At 43.2% G+C, this 16,064-nt stretch overlaps 1 protein-coding gene across 1 annotated transcript in view; it reads left to right on the top strand.

Moving 5' to 3' along the window:
* The first annotated feature begins 888 nt into the window (after positions 1 to 888).
* Positions 889 to 16,064, top strand: part of LOC126088376 (peroxisomal acyl-coenzyme A oxidase 3-like) — a 65,382-nt gene continuing 50,206 nt past the window's right edge. Inside the window, exon 1 of the mRNA XM_049906515.1 lies at positions 889 to 950. The gene's annotated coding sequence lies outside the window, so the exon portion shown is untranslated. The remainder of the gene's footprint in view (positions 951 to 16,064) is intronic.

The following is a 16,064-nucleotide window of genomic DNA, read 5'->3' as shown; positions in this document are numbered from 1 at the left end:
CTGTTTAATGAAAATAAATAAGTGTATCAGACCATGAGTATGTCTCAAGAAAACGTCAACTTATATACTACAACCAATTGCATGTTATTTACTCAACATAATATTAGATTCGGCAGGGAGGATCCATTATGTAACTTTAACCAGAAACGTTATACATCACATCAAACACGACAAAATGCGACCAAATTAATTTCTGAAGAAATAGCGCGAGTTATACGTGTTTTCCGGCTAAGATCTCGTCATTGGCTCTACACACTATCCTCCAATTAGACGCCACCAACCATATACGCACAGGCGTTGCAACATCTGCGCCATAACGCTAACAAGGACAGCGCGTCAAAGACCCTTAATAAAGTTTATCCCAAAGAACTATCCAGAGTCAGTATTGCAAACACTGCTATGCATAAATCCCGGCTGACATGTACCTACCCCTGTCCCCTTTCACGAGATTGTACCCTGTGATCTGGATCAGTATCTGATCTCACACCAGTCTTAGATTGAAATAATGCTACCTTCTTCTTTCTACGCTACGTCGCACGTTACTAAAACTTACAGGTCAACATTGCCTTGTAGATTTCTATCATGAACACTGAAACAGTTCTAGTATCTCAATTGAGGATTCATCGCTTGAATCCATGTGATCGACCTCCACTGTTACCAATTACACATGTGCAAGACAAATTTGAGGTCTATCGAACATTGTATGGAATGCAGAAAAGCCTATCAGGGCAGTCTCACATGGACTCGATTAAAGGCCGATTCCGAGCAGACAGAGGATTAGATATCTACTTGGCAATACGAACTGTATCATATCTTATCTATACGTTGGAAAAACAAGTAATTCATAATTATCACTGGTGCTAGCAAACACAACGCTAGTTGGTATACTGTTGGCGTCAGCATCAACATTAGCGTGCTGCTCAAGTTTACTTTCGGCGTACACTGCTAAGGTTTGCTACTCAGTCGTCCGTTGTAATTTAAAGTCTATCTAGTCAGAGCGCTAGTTCAATTCTATATTTTGCATTTATTAAGAATAGGTCATCTGTTCTACAGACTTTCGTGGAAAACAAAAATTTCATAACAGAGAGAAGTGTAGCTTATACACGATGAATCACCGTGCTGAATTCGTGCCAATGCGAAGAGAAGTTGGCAGCGGTTGATTACATTCTGTGCTCAGCTGTTTCCTTGGTTTGGCTTATTTTTGTATCGCCATCGATTCTGAAAAATATTTCGTAGATGAGTAGTTTTCTGACACAAGGGAAAATAAGACTTCATGTCCACCTCATCTAGAGATGAAAATTACGTTCCAGTGTTTATAATAACGCACATCTTGTTCGGTCGCACAGATTTCGTAAGTAATTGGAAGCTAATAGATACCCCTGATAGCCCTACATGATCTGGACTAATACATAAAGCAGGCTTTCGGCGCCCACCGTACTTATAAATGTAATAACTGAGCTGAACTAAATTTAATTTGGGTTGAGAAGCAGCACATGTCTTGACATTTTTCATGCACGCAAATATTTGCCATTAGTGAAGGTGATTTGCACCAGAAAACAAAATTATAGAAGTGACAATGTTTTGCATCTAGCAGTTAATCATACCGATGTGGCATCAAGCCAGTCTAGCAACTGAGTAGTTCTACCATCAACCACCACCATCAGTTCATAGTGGTTTTATGTAACTCGTACTTATCTTGTTTAGTTATTGCATTTATATTGTTTCTGCGGTATTTGTGCATTAATTACATTAACGATGCTTTGGTACTTTGGATTTCGATTTTGAAATCTTATTGTTCACTAGGCACAATGTAGAGTATCTGCAGAAGATTATAGCGGAAACAAAAGGAGTTTTGTTCACTTCTGCGCTGTACGAGTAGACATTCTCTAGATGGTGTTTCATTTCAGTCCTAATCACAATTTTCGTCACAAACCCAAAGTTTACAACCGTAATTTTCGTTCAACGTTCTTAACCATCTGTTTCAAAAAATATCACTGTTGTAGTGTTCTACACTTCGTTCATCATAAGAATGAACCTGATATAAACTAACACAAACACGATGATTGGTCAGCCGCCGGGCCACACGTGCACTGGTGTCGTTAAGCTCTTGGAAGGTGGTCCTACTTATCTATTAGATATGTTATTACCATTTTTTGTAAATAAAATTGTAAGATACCGTAATGTATTAACAGCCATCGGTGTTTTTCTTAACCATACCTTAGCTATGTAGTTTTTGTCTTTCATGTCCTCTTTCATACTTCAAGCCACCTTTTCCTGGGTCTGCCTCTTCTCCTCGGGTTTTCATGTAAACACCTTCTTAACACTCCGAGTTTCTCGTATTCTCTGTACATGACAAGCTCATCTTACTTTTCCTTGCCTATTTTCACTACAACAGTCATCTGCCCATAATGTGTTTGTAGTTCTACGTTTGCCTTTATTCTCCAGCTTTTTTGCTGTCTCAATACCCGAAACCTCTTACTCAAGATCTTCCTTTCCCATCTCAATAACCAGCCTTTTTCCGCTGTAAGCATCACCCAGACGTCCGACACATACATTACTATAGGCCTTAATATAGTAGAATCTGTTTTGATTTTAGTATTGCCTCTAATATTTGTGGACCTGAATGTATTCTGAAAGGAACAATGGCATCGGTTTCCACCTGTTATCATTTCTTAAATTTCTACTGCTGTCCTGTTACCTTCTGTTATTATAGAACGTAGAAATTTAAATTTTTCCACTCTTTTGGATATGGGAGCGGTTCAGAGATTAGTAGACGACTAAGTAATACCTTCAGTGGCTTCAATATTTAACTATACGGTAAAATACCTGCAAAACGTTTTTACGTCACACATAGCTCACACTGAAAATATACCCTGCGTTTAAGTAAGAAATTTTCATTGCTCTTATTTTCAATTACAGTATTATGTTAGCTAAGATCAAGAGCGTATTATGTTTTCCGTCTGGTCCCCTGAGAAGCCGTAAATTACTTCATTGTGTATAAAAGTCAGATAACATTCGAAGCTATATTGTTTCTCTGCTCGTCTCTTTTTACGTCGTAACTGTATCTGTTCACATCACTGCAGGTTAGATGCACCAACTGGCTGGCCAGTGCTGTTAAAGTTAAATGCACCGGTTAAACTGTTGTCCAGAATTATCGTTGAGTCGATGTGCGCCTAAAAGATATTATTATCATCGTACTTGACTGTACTCAAACAGCTTGGCCTCCGCCCCACGTAAAAGAAGATCGAATGAGTTTGCATCAAACGAGAAATAATACGTAATGTAATGTTTACATCAGATTTATTCCTAATTATCAGTGCTGTATAGTAAGGTGGCTTACGAAGATCAACATTTAAAGCTAGCGGGAATAAAGGTTCAGTTTTGAATCCGAACTTAAGTGCATAACTCACAAAAAGACTGGATTTTTCTCTTGACCTCTATATTTTGGTTTAGTACACTTTTTTGCATACTCTGTGGATTATAGTGCGCAACAAAAACAGTAGTAATAATAATACCGATAGATGTTACACTCCTCCCATGAACCACGGACCTTGCCGAGGTGGAGTGTGCGACCGAACCGCTGAATCTTTCCATCAGTAAATGGGGTATGTTCTCCACTGACTCGGTTGTTTTAACCCCCTCCACTGACGGAATGACCCACTTCCCAATTCCGTATGTATAAAACCAATACGGACTTGTAGCTGTCACGCCTTTGCGCTTACTGCTACGTATTTTAACTGTAAATAGCTCAGTCCCAATGGTAAGAGGCAGTAGTGAATTCACGTAGTTAATATTTGAATCCAGCACAGCTGCCACAAGCTCAGCTCACTTTTACTCCACTCCTACCCTCGCCATTGCACCACATTACCTAGGTGCTACGTGGACCTTGCTAAATTCACTTGCGTATACATTTTTGACCGTTACTCGCCAGTATTTACCTAATGATTAGTACACTCCTAACCGGACTATTTCCCTAAGAGCTGTGATGATTGAACGGGTTCGATCCACGGCCTACAGTGCCCTACAGTTCACACGGTAACACTGCCTACCTGACCCACTTAACTTGGTAGTGAGCTTATGTATCCAATCACCACTGCTAGCAGCAGTGGATAATCCTATCAGCACGACGAGAGCAGCAGACTTACCGTCGAATCCTCCTGAAAATACTTATAACTACGGTCGCCAGCTCTGAAGGAGCAAAAGAATAAATCAATTTTTGGCTCGTTTCAAAGTGAAATGGCTTGAGTTGAATTTAAACTTAATTCTGCATATTACTATTTCTGATCATTCTAGATGATTCTACAAAGCAAATACTCTCTCAATTTCTGTGAGTTGGCTTGGTAATTACTACCAAGACAGGTTATGCAACTTCGGTTAACAAAATTCTATCCTTCGACTTATTTAATGATTTTGGATATTACTCTTTGGACCATTGATACAGAATTAGTTAAGTGACTTTACTTGAAAGGTTGCTCAGAAAAATTTAAGTAACTATAAATAGGCGACTCATTCTGGTGTGACCATTGCTCTTTTCAACATTCTTATACACTAAAGTATTCTACAACCAAAAGAATTGTAAATGAAAGAGGCGATGGTGGCCTCAGTCTGATTTCACTATACTATGTTTGAGGTTACTACACTTTACAATGAACAACATGCGTCGTAATTTTACTCATTACTATATTCTGTCCTCTGCACTTGCATAAAAGAAAACTGGTATTCTCCTTTTACATGTATACAAAGTTCGACTTAACAATTGCAAGCAGTCTTGCCTTGGGTAGACGTGTCGGTGCTGGTGGTGAGATGCATGTGGCTAACGCAGCTCTTCACGCCTCATGCCCTTAATGGCGGCTGGAACTATGAGCTGTAGCACTCATATAAGCTACTGCACGTCCGCCATAAAATCTGGGCACAGGAACTCTTACAATCAGCCCCAGTGGCATAGAGGCGGCTTCAACAACCATTCGTCGCGTTTTACTCCAAAAAGGCGACGATATTCGCCTCTTCGCTGTTGCACAATCACTTTTGCGTGAGCACAGTTACGCACGTCCGATCACGTCAACACTCCCCAGGCCATTCCATTGTTCCGTCCCTGTGTCTCCAGCTACCCCTAGCTACGCTCGTATCACCAAGAGTGGGGGCGTTCCCCTACCACCTTTTTACCGAAATCATTTAGTATTTAAGAATATTTATATTTACTACCCTGGAGTCCATACCAGTCATAATAATTTACTACTAGCGCTTTACAACATTAAATTATACAGTAATAACTTATAATTACCAAGAAAAAGAATACATTTGACTCCGAGAGCTTAGTGCATTGTCTGACAGGCAGCGCTAATTCCCAGTTTCGCCAACAGATGGCATCGGGGTGCACTCCCTGGCAGTCTCACACAAGCGCGCCCGTTTCCGACGCGTGGGCTTCAAATTACTGTCAGCCCACCATTTCAGTTCCGTTACAAGTGGTTTGCGTGCGTCAACGATACAGACAACCGTACTGTAGGTGCAATCACAACAGAGACACTTCTGTAGAGAGACCCAACACGGCGACATGGCCCTGCTGTATTGCAGACAGCTGAAACCAAAGGAAAACTATAGCTATTACTTTTCCCGAAGGCACGCAGTTCTGCTATATGGTTAAATGATGATGGGTTCTTTTGGGTAAAATATTCCGGCAGTAGAATAGTGTTCAATTTCGGATCTCTGGCCGGGGACTACTCAGGCAGATGTAGTCATCAGGATAAGCAAAACTGGCATTCTATGGGTCGGAGTGTGGAATGTTAGATCCCTTAATCGGCTAGGAAGGATAGAAAATGATAAAAGGGAAATGGATACCGTTAAGTTGAATTTAGATATAGTGGAAATTAGTGAAGTTCAGTGGATGAAAGGTAATGCAGGAGCAGGCCTGATAATGAATAAGAAAATACGAATGCGAGCAAGCCACTATGAACAGCATAGTGAAAGCATTATGTCCGAAGAGATGACGAAATTGCGACCGGTCGTCGTAAACTTCACTCCACGATATTTGAACTAGACATGTGCCAGTCCTCTCCAGGTGAGCCATCAGAGACTGGCGAAGACGTTATCCGCTCTGCCTTACATAGCGCGCTGATACTCTTACATGCTTCAGAATCACGGTGACAGAAGGACCACACCGCCCAGCAGCAGCGCCCTCGCTGGTGTAACTGCAAAGATCAGCTATCTACGGTGTTTAGCCGTTCGCCGCGGTCATCGGAGTATTCTAGTGTCTCCACCTGGAGTAAATCTCGGAGATGACGAGATTCCACACATTATCCAGCTGGTAGACGTTTCACGCTTCATTATATTTTCCGCGATGCGTATTTCCACGGATTCTTTTACAACAGAATCCCAAAAAGATGTTGCTGTGGCCAAAATTAATGTTTCATCATACTCCATTGAATGTCCGTTGCAGATACAATGTTCCGCAATTGCAAACTTTCTGGATGCAAAAGGCAAGTGCAACGAAAACGTCTTCGTAAGTCTTCGATGGCTCACCTGAAGATGACTGACAGATGCCCATTCGAAATATCATGGAGTGAAGTTTACGACGACCGGCTGCAATCCCGAGATCTCTTCGAACATTCAATGCACCGGGAAAATTATAAATTTCACCTCAAAGCATTTTCGTAACCAAGATAGACATGAAGTCAACACTCATCACAGTAGTACAAATTTCTACTCGTATGTCAGCTAGCTTTGCAGAAGATGAAGATTCAAAGAATGTATGATGAAATAAAACAAATTATTCAGATAGTTAAGGGAGAGGAAAATTTAACTGTAATGGCGACAAGAATTCGATACCAGGAAAAGGAAGACTGGACCTTTTAGCGCTACGATCCTCATAGAACCTCAGCCTCTTGAGTTATCTGCCTTTATTCTTCTCATTCCATTGTGTTTCTTCTCAAAATTCCTGACTTCCACTTCTTTGAGGTCCTCTTCCATACCTTCAGGCCACCTTTTCCTGAGTCTCCCTCTTCTCCTTCTATGGCCATGTTTTCATATAAACACCTCCTCAACACTCCAAGTTTCTAGTATTCTCTGAACATGACAACCTCACCTTATTTTTCCTTGCTTTATTTTCTTTACAATCATCACCTGTCCAAAAAATGGTTGTAGTTCTGCGTTTGTCTTTGTTCTCCAGATTTTTTCCTATTTCACTGCCCCAAATCTCTTACTCAAGCTCTTCCTTTCCTATCTCAGTATCCAGTATTATTCCGCTGTAGTCGTCACCCAGCCTTCCGATATATACATTACTATAGACCTTAATATAGTCACATATACACACATCAAAAGAAGTTTTGCATCACCTCTGTTCCGATAGTTCCGGAACCTGCACAGAAAATTGCAATAGAGATCAACATAAACATCATTTCCATCCTTCTTACTACTCATGAAAACCACACATTGCATGTTGTACCACCATACAGCGATACCTTCAGAGGTGGTGATCCAGATTGCTGTACACACCGGTACCTCTAATACCCAGTAGCACGTCCTCTTGCATTGATGCAAGCTTGTATTCGTTGTGGCATACTATCCACAAGTTCATCAAGGCATTGTTGGTCCAGATTGTCCCACTCCTCTACGGCAATTCGGCGTAGATCCCTCAGAGTGGTTGGTGGGTCACGTCGTCCATAAACAGCCCTTTTCAATCTATCCCAGGCATGTTCGATAGGATTCATGTCTGGAGAACATGCTGGCCACTCTGGTCGAGCGATGTCGTTATCCTGAAGGAAGTCATTCACAAGATGTGCACGATGGGGGCGCGAATTGTCGTCCATGAAGACGAATGACTCACCAATATGTTGCCGATATGGTTGCACTATCGGTCGGAGGATGGCATTCACGTATCGTACAGCCGTTACGGCGCCTTCCATGACCATCAGCGGCGTACGTCGGCCCCACATAATGCCACCCCAAAACAGCAGGAAACCTCCATCTTGCTGAACTCGCTGGACAGTGTGCCTAAGGCGTTCAGCCTCACCGGGTTGCCTCCAAACACGTCTCCGACGATTGTCTGATTGAAGGCATATGCGACACTCATCGGTGAAGAGAACGCGATGCCATTCCTAAGCGGTCCATTCGGCATGTTGTTGGGCCCATCTGTACCGCGCTGCATGGTGTCGTGGTTGCAGAGATGGACCTCGCCATGGACGTTGCTAGTGAAGTTGCGCATCATGCAGCGTATTGCACACAGTTTGAGTCGTAACACGACGTCCTGAGGCTGCACGAAATGCATTATTCAACATGGTGGCGTTGCTGTCAGGGTTCCTCCTAGCCATCATCAGTAGGTGCGGTCATCCACTACAATAGTAGCCCTTGGGCGGCATGAGTGAGGTAAGTCATCCACAGTTCCTATCTCTCTGTATCTCCTCCATGTCCGAACAGCATCGCTTTGGTTCACTCCGGGACGCCTGGACACTTCCCTTGTTGAGAGCCCTTCCTGGCACAATGTAACAACGCGGACGTGCTCGAACCGCGGTATTGACCGTCTAGGCATGGTTGAACTACAGACAACCGAGCCGTGTACCTCCTTCCTGGTGGAATGACTGGAACTGATCGGCTGTCGGAGCCCCTCCTTCTATTAGGCGCTGCTCGCGTATTGTTGTTTACATCTTTGGGTGGTTCAAAATGGTTCAAATGGCTCTGAGCACTATGGGACTTAACTTCTAAGGTCATCAGTCCCCTAGAATTTAGAACTACTTAAACCTAACTAATCTAAGGACATCACAACCATCCATGCCCGAGGCAGGATTCGAACCTGCGACCGTAGCAGACGCGCGGTTCCGGACTGAGCGCCTAGAACCGCTAGACCACCGCGGCCGGCTCTTTGGGTGGGTTTCATGACATCTCTGAACAGTCCAAGGGACTGTGTCTGTGATACAACATCCACAGTCAACGTCTATCTTCAGGACTCCTGGGAACTTGGGTGATGCAAAACTTTTTTTGTTGTGTGTATTTTGATTTTTGTGTACTTACTATCATTACTGGACCTGAATATATCCTGCAAGGAATAATAGCATCCTTTTCCACGTGCTGCCCTTTCTTAAATTCCTACTACTGTCTAACACCTTCTATTATTGTAGAAACTAGATATGTAAACCCTTCGAGGCTTCGATATTTCGTCCCATTTACTTTTACTGGTGTCTCTCCTCTATCCCTACAAGATCTCCCATTATCAGATAATTTGTGTCGCCCGTATTCACTTCCATTCCTAATTTTCGCACTGCTCCTTCTAATGCAGATAAATTAACCTATTATCCTTAAAAAATCTGACATCCCGAAACATTAGCGTATGCCACCTCCTGGACCTGCCGATTAAATATTGTTTCCCCTGCGTTTGTTGTCATTTGTCGAATTACCATCTCTACAGCGCTAAGTTAAAGAGTAGCACAGAGATTACATGTCCCTGCCGCAGCCCCTCCCTAAAGGGAACTCTCATGCCATCTCTTGTTTTATTCTGATCTTGTAAAATGTTGCTTTCATCGTCACTAATTTTAGTGGGATTATAAAATGTTTCATACTCTGGAGAATCTTATTTTCGTCTAGGCTGCCATATGCTTATTTAAAGTCAACGTTCAACTGAAGCAATTGCTTATCATATTCATAAAATTTCTTTAGTACTTATCACAGTAAAAATATGTAATACATTGTGGATCTGTTTATCCTAAATCCAGCTTGATAACCTTTCAGTATCCTTTCTATCTGGTGTTCCAGCTGCGAGACTAAAATCTTACTAAATACATTTTACGTTGTATCAAATAGAATAATGCTACAGTAATTGCCACATTCTGACTTATAATCTTTGTTATGTAACGGGGTGATTATTCCCACGCTCCAGCCCGTAGGCATTTCTTCCTTTACCCATTCCCTTCATTAATTCATTAACAGCTGTCTCTTCTTCTTTTCCTCAAATTTTAATGATTCAGCCCCTTCTGCTGCTTTATTATTATTTAAGCCTTTAATTTCCTTCTTCACTTCCTCTAAGTAAAGTTGTTCGAGTTCCTGCTCCTCCGCTTCTAATTCCAATTCTAAATCTGGTTCCTCCTCTTCCTTATTCAAGTTTTTCTATCTGTTAGGCCCCCCTCCCCCCACCTTTCATCGAGTAACTCAGTAAAATACTCTTGCCATCTTTCCAAAGCTTTGCTTATATCTCCGATTAGGTTTTCATCTTCATCCTTACAGAATCTTCTCTTCCGTTCTCTAAAACTCTCGTACCTCACTACTGTCCCTCATTTCGTCCATCTCCTCTATCTTTTTCCTTTCATACAGCCTTTTCTTCATCCTATATAAATTATCCGCTCTGTTCCGCTTGTTTCCGTAGTCTTCCGGTGCTGTTCTTGTCTTCCTTTGCAGCATTCTCTGTCTCTCTTCAATTCTCTCTTGGATTAACAGTGAGCATTCTTCGTCGAACCTGTTCCCTGTCCTTTTGCATTCTACCCTCCCTAGTACTTTCCCCGCAGCCCCACTGATGGTTTTCTTCAGTATCTTCCACTTAGTCCCTTTAGTTCTTTCTTGTCTCGATAATCTCTTCTAATTTCTTCTTGTATTCTGTTTTTCATTTCTCTTTTTATTTGTAACCCTATCCATTTTATGTCAATATCTTAACCGCACTTCCTAATGATCTGTGTTTCTGTCCGCCTCTCTACACCTACTAACTTCCATAACGTTTGATACATACCATTTATATACGGTGGTCAGAAACAATCCGAGAAGGTTTAAGAGTAGGTTGTGCTGAGAAATAATTATTAAGGAAAACATTCGATACGTTGCGCCGTTTCGGAGTTGATTGCCATGGAAGTTACCCAACAGATCGTTGCACGTGCAAAATCAAGTGACCCACCAGAGAAGATGTTGCCAAACGTATTCTTCGTTTGGTTACCTACAACCAAACGAGACAGCGATACAAAAATTGGACATAGGACTGTTAGTAAGGATCGACTCCGAGCCAAAGGCTGAGCAGTCTTGTACACTGTCATTTACACTATGGGAACAACTGACACTAATTTTGTCTGGTAGGATGTTTGAATTTGGGCGTGCAATGGCCTGATTGACCAACTTCGATGCTAATTAACTCGGAAACTGCACAACGTATCGAATTTTTTCGTAACAATTATTTCTCAGCACAACTTATCCTCCATCATCCTTACAAGGTTTTCAGACTGTTTCTGACCAACCTCTATTTACTCTACTGGCCATTAAAATTGCTACACCAAGAAGAAATGCAGATGATAAACGGGTATTCGTTGGACAAATATATTATACTAGAACTGACATGTGATTACATTTTCACGCAATTTTGGTGCATACATCCTGAAAAATCAGTACCCAGAACAACCACCCCTGGCCGTAATAATGGCCTTGATACGCCTGCGCATTGAGTCAAACAGAGCTTGGATAGCGTGTACAGGTACAGCTGCCCATGTATCTTCAACACTATACCACAGTTCATCAAGAGTAGTGACTGGCGTATTGTGACGAGCCAGTTGCTCGGCCACCATTGACCAGACGTTTTCAGTTAGTGAGAGATCTAGAGAATGTGCTGGCCAGGGAAGCAGTCGAACATTATCTGTATCCAGAAAGTCCCGTACAGGACCTGCAACATGCGGTCGTGCATTATCCTGCTTAAATGTAGGGTTTAGCAGGGATCGAATGAAGGGTAGAGCCACGGGTTCAAATGGTTCAAATGGCTCTGAGCACTATGGGACTCAACTGCTGTGGTCATCAGTCTCCTAGAACTTAGAACTACTTAAACCTAACTAACCTAAGGACATCACACACACCCATGCCCTAGGCAGGATTCGAACCTGCGACCGTAGCAGAGTGTTACCGGTCGGAACACATCTGAAATGTAACGTCCACTGTTCAAAGTGCAGTCAATGCGAACAAGAGGTGACCGAGACGTGTAACCAATGGCACCCCATACCATCACGCCGGGTGATACGCCAGTATGGCAATGATGAATACACGCTTCCAATGTGCGTTCACCGCGATGTCGCCAAACACGGACGCGACCATCATGATGCTGTAAACAGAACCGGGATTCATCCGAAAAAATGACGTTCTGCCATTCGTGCACCCAGGTTCGTCGTTAAGTACACCATCGCAGGCGCTCCTGTCTGTGATGCAGTGTCAAGGGCAACCGCAGCGATTGTCTCCGAGCTGATAGTCCAAGCTGCTGCAAACGTCGTCGAACTGTTCCCTGTTGACTCAGGGTTCTGTTACAGCCATGCGGATAAGATGCCTGTCATTTCGACTGGTAGTGATACGAGTCCGTTGGGATCCAGCACGGCGTTCCGTATTACCCTCCTGAAGCCACCGATTCCATATTCTGCTAACAGTCATTGGATCTCGACCAACGCGAGCAGCAATGTCGCGATACGATAAACCGCAATCGCGATAGGCTACAATCCGACCTTTATCAAAGTAGGAAACGTGATGGTACGCATTTCTCCTCCTTACACGAGGCATCACAACAACGCTTCACCAGGCAGAGCCGGTAAACTGCTGTTTGTGTACGAGAAATCGGTTGGGAACTTTCCTCATGTCAGCACGTTGTAGGTGTCGCCACCGGCGCCAACCTTGTGTTAATGCTCTGAAAAGCTAATCATTTGCATATCACAGCATCTTCTTTCTGTCGGCTAAATTTCACGTCTGTAGCACGTGATTTTCTTGGTGTAGCAATTTTAATGGCCAGTAGTGTAATAAAATGGTCTGTTTGGGTTTTTGTAGCTCCGTGTGGTAAAGCCCAAGTGCATTTCTTAATATCTCATTTTCTTTCCATTGGGGAAGTCTATTAGACTTAACCCATTATCATTACTGACATCACGCAGGCTTTCTTTCCTGTTATGTTTCTATACACTTCTTTTTTCCCTGGTTTTGCGTTCAGATAACCAGGGATCATTTTCATAGATTGCCTCTGAACTTTGCTGATTTCCTCCTCCAATTTGAAGTAACAAGCATCCTTCTCGTCTTCATCTGCATCCTCCGCAGCAGCCGTTCATTTCAGCGTAGACATTCAATCAGTCAAGAGTCCAACTGTCGCCTGTTACGCAGATGAAGGACAGCAAGTTACATATTTCACTTTTTCTGTTTTTTCTTAGTTTTATATTTCATAAATTCAGTGTTATTCACATTTTTGTAACTGTAAATTTAGAGTCGGGCAGTCTGTGGAGCTATTGTCATTTCTTCAGAACAGCCAGTTATACAGCGCATTAAGGCATCAACCTCCATCGGTGGCACGTCGGGAGGGTAGCAAGTAATATAAATAGATATCTCTGTGTGCTTGTATAGTTTACTTCTTAAGTTAGTTGTGCTAGGATGGATGGGATGTTCGGACATAGAGGATTTGGCCGCAATTCGCGAACAGTTGAAGGCGCTTTTGGCTCAGGTCAGTCGTCTTCAGGTTGCTCCCTCATGGTGTGGCGGTGGTGAAGAATCTGACACATTGCATGCTACACCTCGGTGTCTCTTGATTCTCCCACTGGCTCTGCTGTCGAGGCACCTTCCAGTGTACCCGACCCGGTCGCTGCCCTCACTGCAAGGCGAGTGCCAGGTGGTGACGCTTTCGTGTCCCTCAGGGCCAGTGTGGAGGCTGGCTGTCTCGCCTCGTCCATTCACACTGTGAGTCGACAGGAGCATCTTAGGGAAACAGCGTTCAGAGCCAGAAAGGAAGCCAATGTGCACTCATGATGTCCGTCGAGGAGCCTCATCAGATATGTGTGAGAGGCCTTGCCTGCAGCTATCGAGAGTGCAGGGCGCAGTCATCTGCAAGTTGTGGGTTACATTGGCACCAATGACGTCTGTCGCTTGGGCTTTGAGGCCATCCACAGTTGACACGGGCCGCTGGTGAATGTGGTGGAGGTGCTGGCCTTGCACGCAGGGTGCAAATAGAACTCGCAGTATGCAGCATTGTTCCCATAGTTAATTGATGTCCTTTGGTTTGGTTTGGACTCTTAGCCAAAGGGTTCGTCGACTCTGTGATGGTCTTGAATGCAGATTTCTGGACCTGCGTTATCAGGTGGAGAATTGGAGCACTCCCCATGATTCTCATGCGTTAGGGGTGCATTACACAAAGGAAGCAGCTGTTCAGGTAGCATAGTACTTGAAACTTCCTGGCAGATTAAAACTGTGTGCCAGACGGAGACTCGGACCCGGGAGCTTTAACCTTTCGCGGGCAAGTGCTCTACCATCTGAGTTACCGTAGCACGACTCATGACCCGTCCTCACAGATCCAGTTCTGCCAGTACCTCTTCTCCTACCTGTCTAGGTCCCGCGTTCGAGTCTCGACCGGCACACAGTTTTAATCTGCCAGGATGTTTCATATCAGCGCACACGCCGCTGCAGAGTGAAAATCTCATTCTGGAAGCATTGTATTTGTGCAGTGCACATTGAGTTTTTTAAGGCTAGGCGGTAGTTTGAGAAAGTTTGATGAACACTAGGCAGTCGACACACAGATAGCGAAATCAGACCACGTTCAGATTAGAGACACTGCGACTGTCAAAATTTTATCAGTAAATTGTCGAAGTATTTGTAACAAAGTTACCGGAATTCGCTGCCTCCCAGGAAAGTTGTCACGTTCAAATTATTGTTGGGACCTAGACCTGGCTGAAACCCGAAGTGGAAAGCTCTAAGATATTTAGCGAGTCATGGAACGTTATGTTGGAAAGACAGATTAGACACCATAGGAGGTGGAGTGTTGATTGTAGTTAACAAAAACATTGTCTCTATTGAGATCTAAAATGGGTGTGGTAGTGAAGGTACCTGGACCCATACAACATATCTAGGTGAAATAAAGTTAATTATTGGATGTTTTTACCGGCCATTAGGTCATTCAAAGAAAGTCTACAGTCAGTAGCGCGGAAATATCCACATCATGCGAGTTTAACCTACCGAGTATAGATTAGGACGTCTACAGATTCTTTGCAGTTGGTAAGAACAATCTTGCGAAGTACTTTTGAACAGGTTTTCCAAAAAATGCCTTGAGCAGCTAGTTTGACAGCCCATACGTAATGGAAATATCTGAGATCTGGTAGCTACAGGCACCCCTGACCTTATCGACGATGGGTGTATAGAGACAGAGGGAGAGAGGGATTAGTGATCATAATTTCATCAAAGCAACGATGGTTATTAAAGTTAGTAAATCAATCAAGAAGGCTAGGAGAGTATTTTTACTGGAAAGAGCAGATAGGCAGTTGTTAGCATGTCCCTTAGACACAGAATTGAAATCAATTCCAGGATGAAGGGGGTACAGGAATTATGGGCAAAGTTTAAACGGATTATAAATCATACCTGGATTAAGGACGGAAAAGACCCAACGTAGTTCAACAACAAAATTCGGAAAATGTTGAAGAGGCAAAGACTGTTCCTTTCGGTTCAAAAGAGAACGCGCAAATGATGGCAGGTAAAACTTTGTAGAGATTCGTGCGTTTAAAGATCGATGCGCGAAGTACACAATTACCATCGTCATACCTTAGCAAAAGATCTTGTCGCGAGCACGAGAAAATTATGGCCCTATGTAAAATCACTAAACGGTCGAAGTATTCTATGCAGTCATTCGTTTACCAGTCTGCTGCGGCAGTAGAAGTCAGCGAAAGCAAGGCTGCAGTTTTAAATTTCGCTTTTAAGCAATCATTTGCGCAAGAGAGTCGTGCAAGCATATTGTTGTTTAACCATTGTACAGACGCCCACACGGAGGACATAGTAATGGGCATACCTGGCGAAGAGAAACAACTGAAAAGAGTTGAAAATAAATAAGTCGCTAGATCCGGAAGATCGAATCCCAACCTGGTTCAACAAATATGACTCTACGACATGAGCACTTTATTTAGCTTGCATGTATCGCGAATCTCTAACCCAGCGCGAGGCCCCAAGTAACGGGAAAAAAGCGCAGGCAACTCCTGTATATACACTCCTGGAAATGGAAAAAAGAACACATTGACACCGGTGTGTCAGACCCACCATACTTGCTCCGGACACTGCGAGAGGGCTGTACAAGCAATGATCACACGCACGGCACAGCGGACACACCAGGAACCGCGGTG

The sequence above is a fragment of the Schistocerca cancellata genome, chromosome 6 (assembly GCF_023864275.1).
Source record: "Schistocerca cancellata isolate TAMUIC-IGC-003103 chromosome 6, iqSchCanc2.1, whole genome shotgun sequence".
Lineage (NCBI taxonomy): Eukaryota > Metazoa > Arthropoda > Insecta > Orthoptera > Acrididae > Schistocerca > Schistocerca cancellata.
The sequence above is the reverse complement of the archived record's forward strand: the minus strand, read 5'-3'. Positions and strand labels throughout refer to the sequence as shown.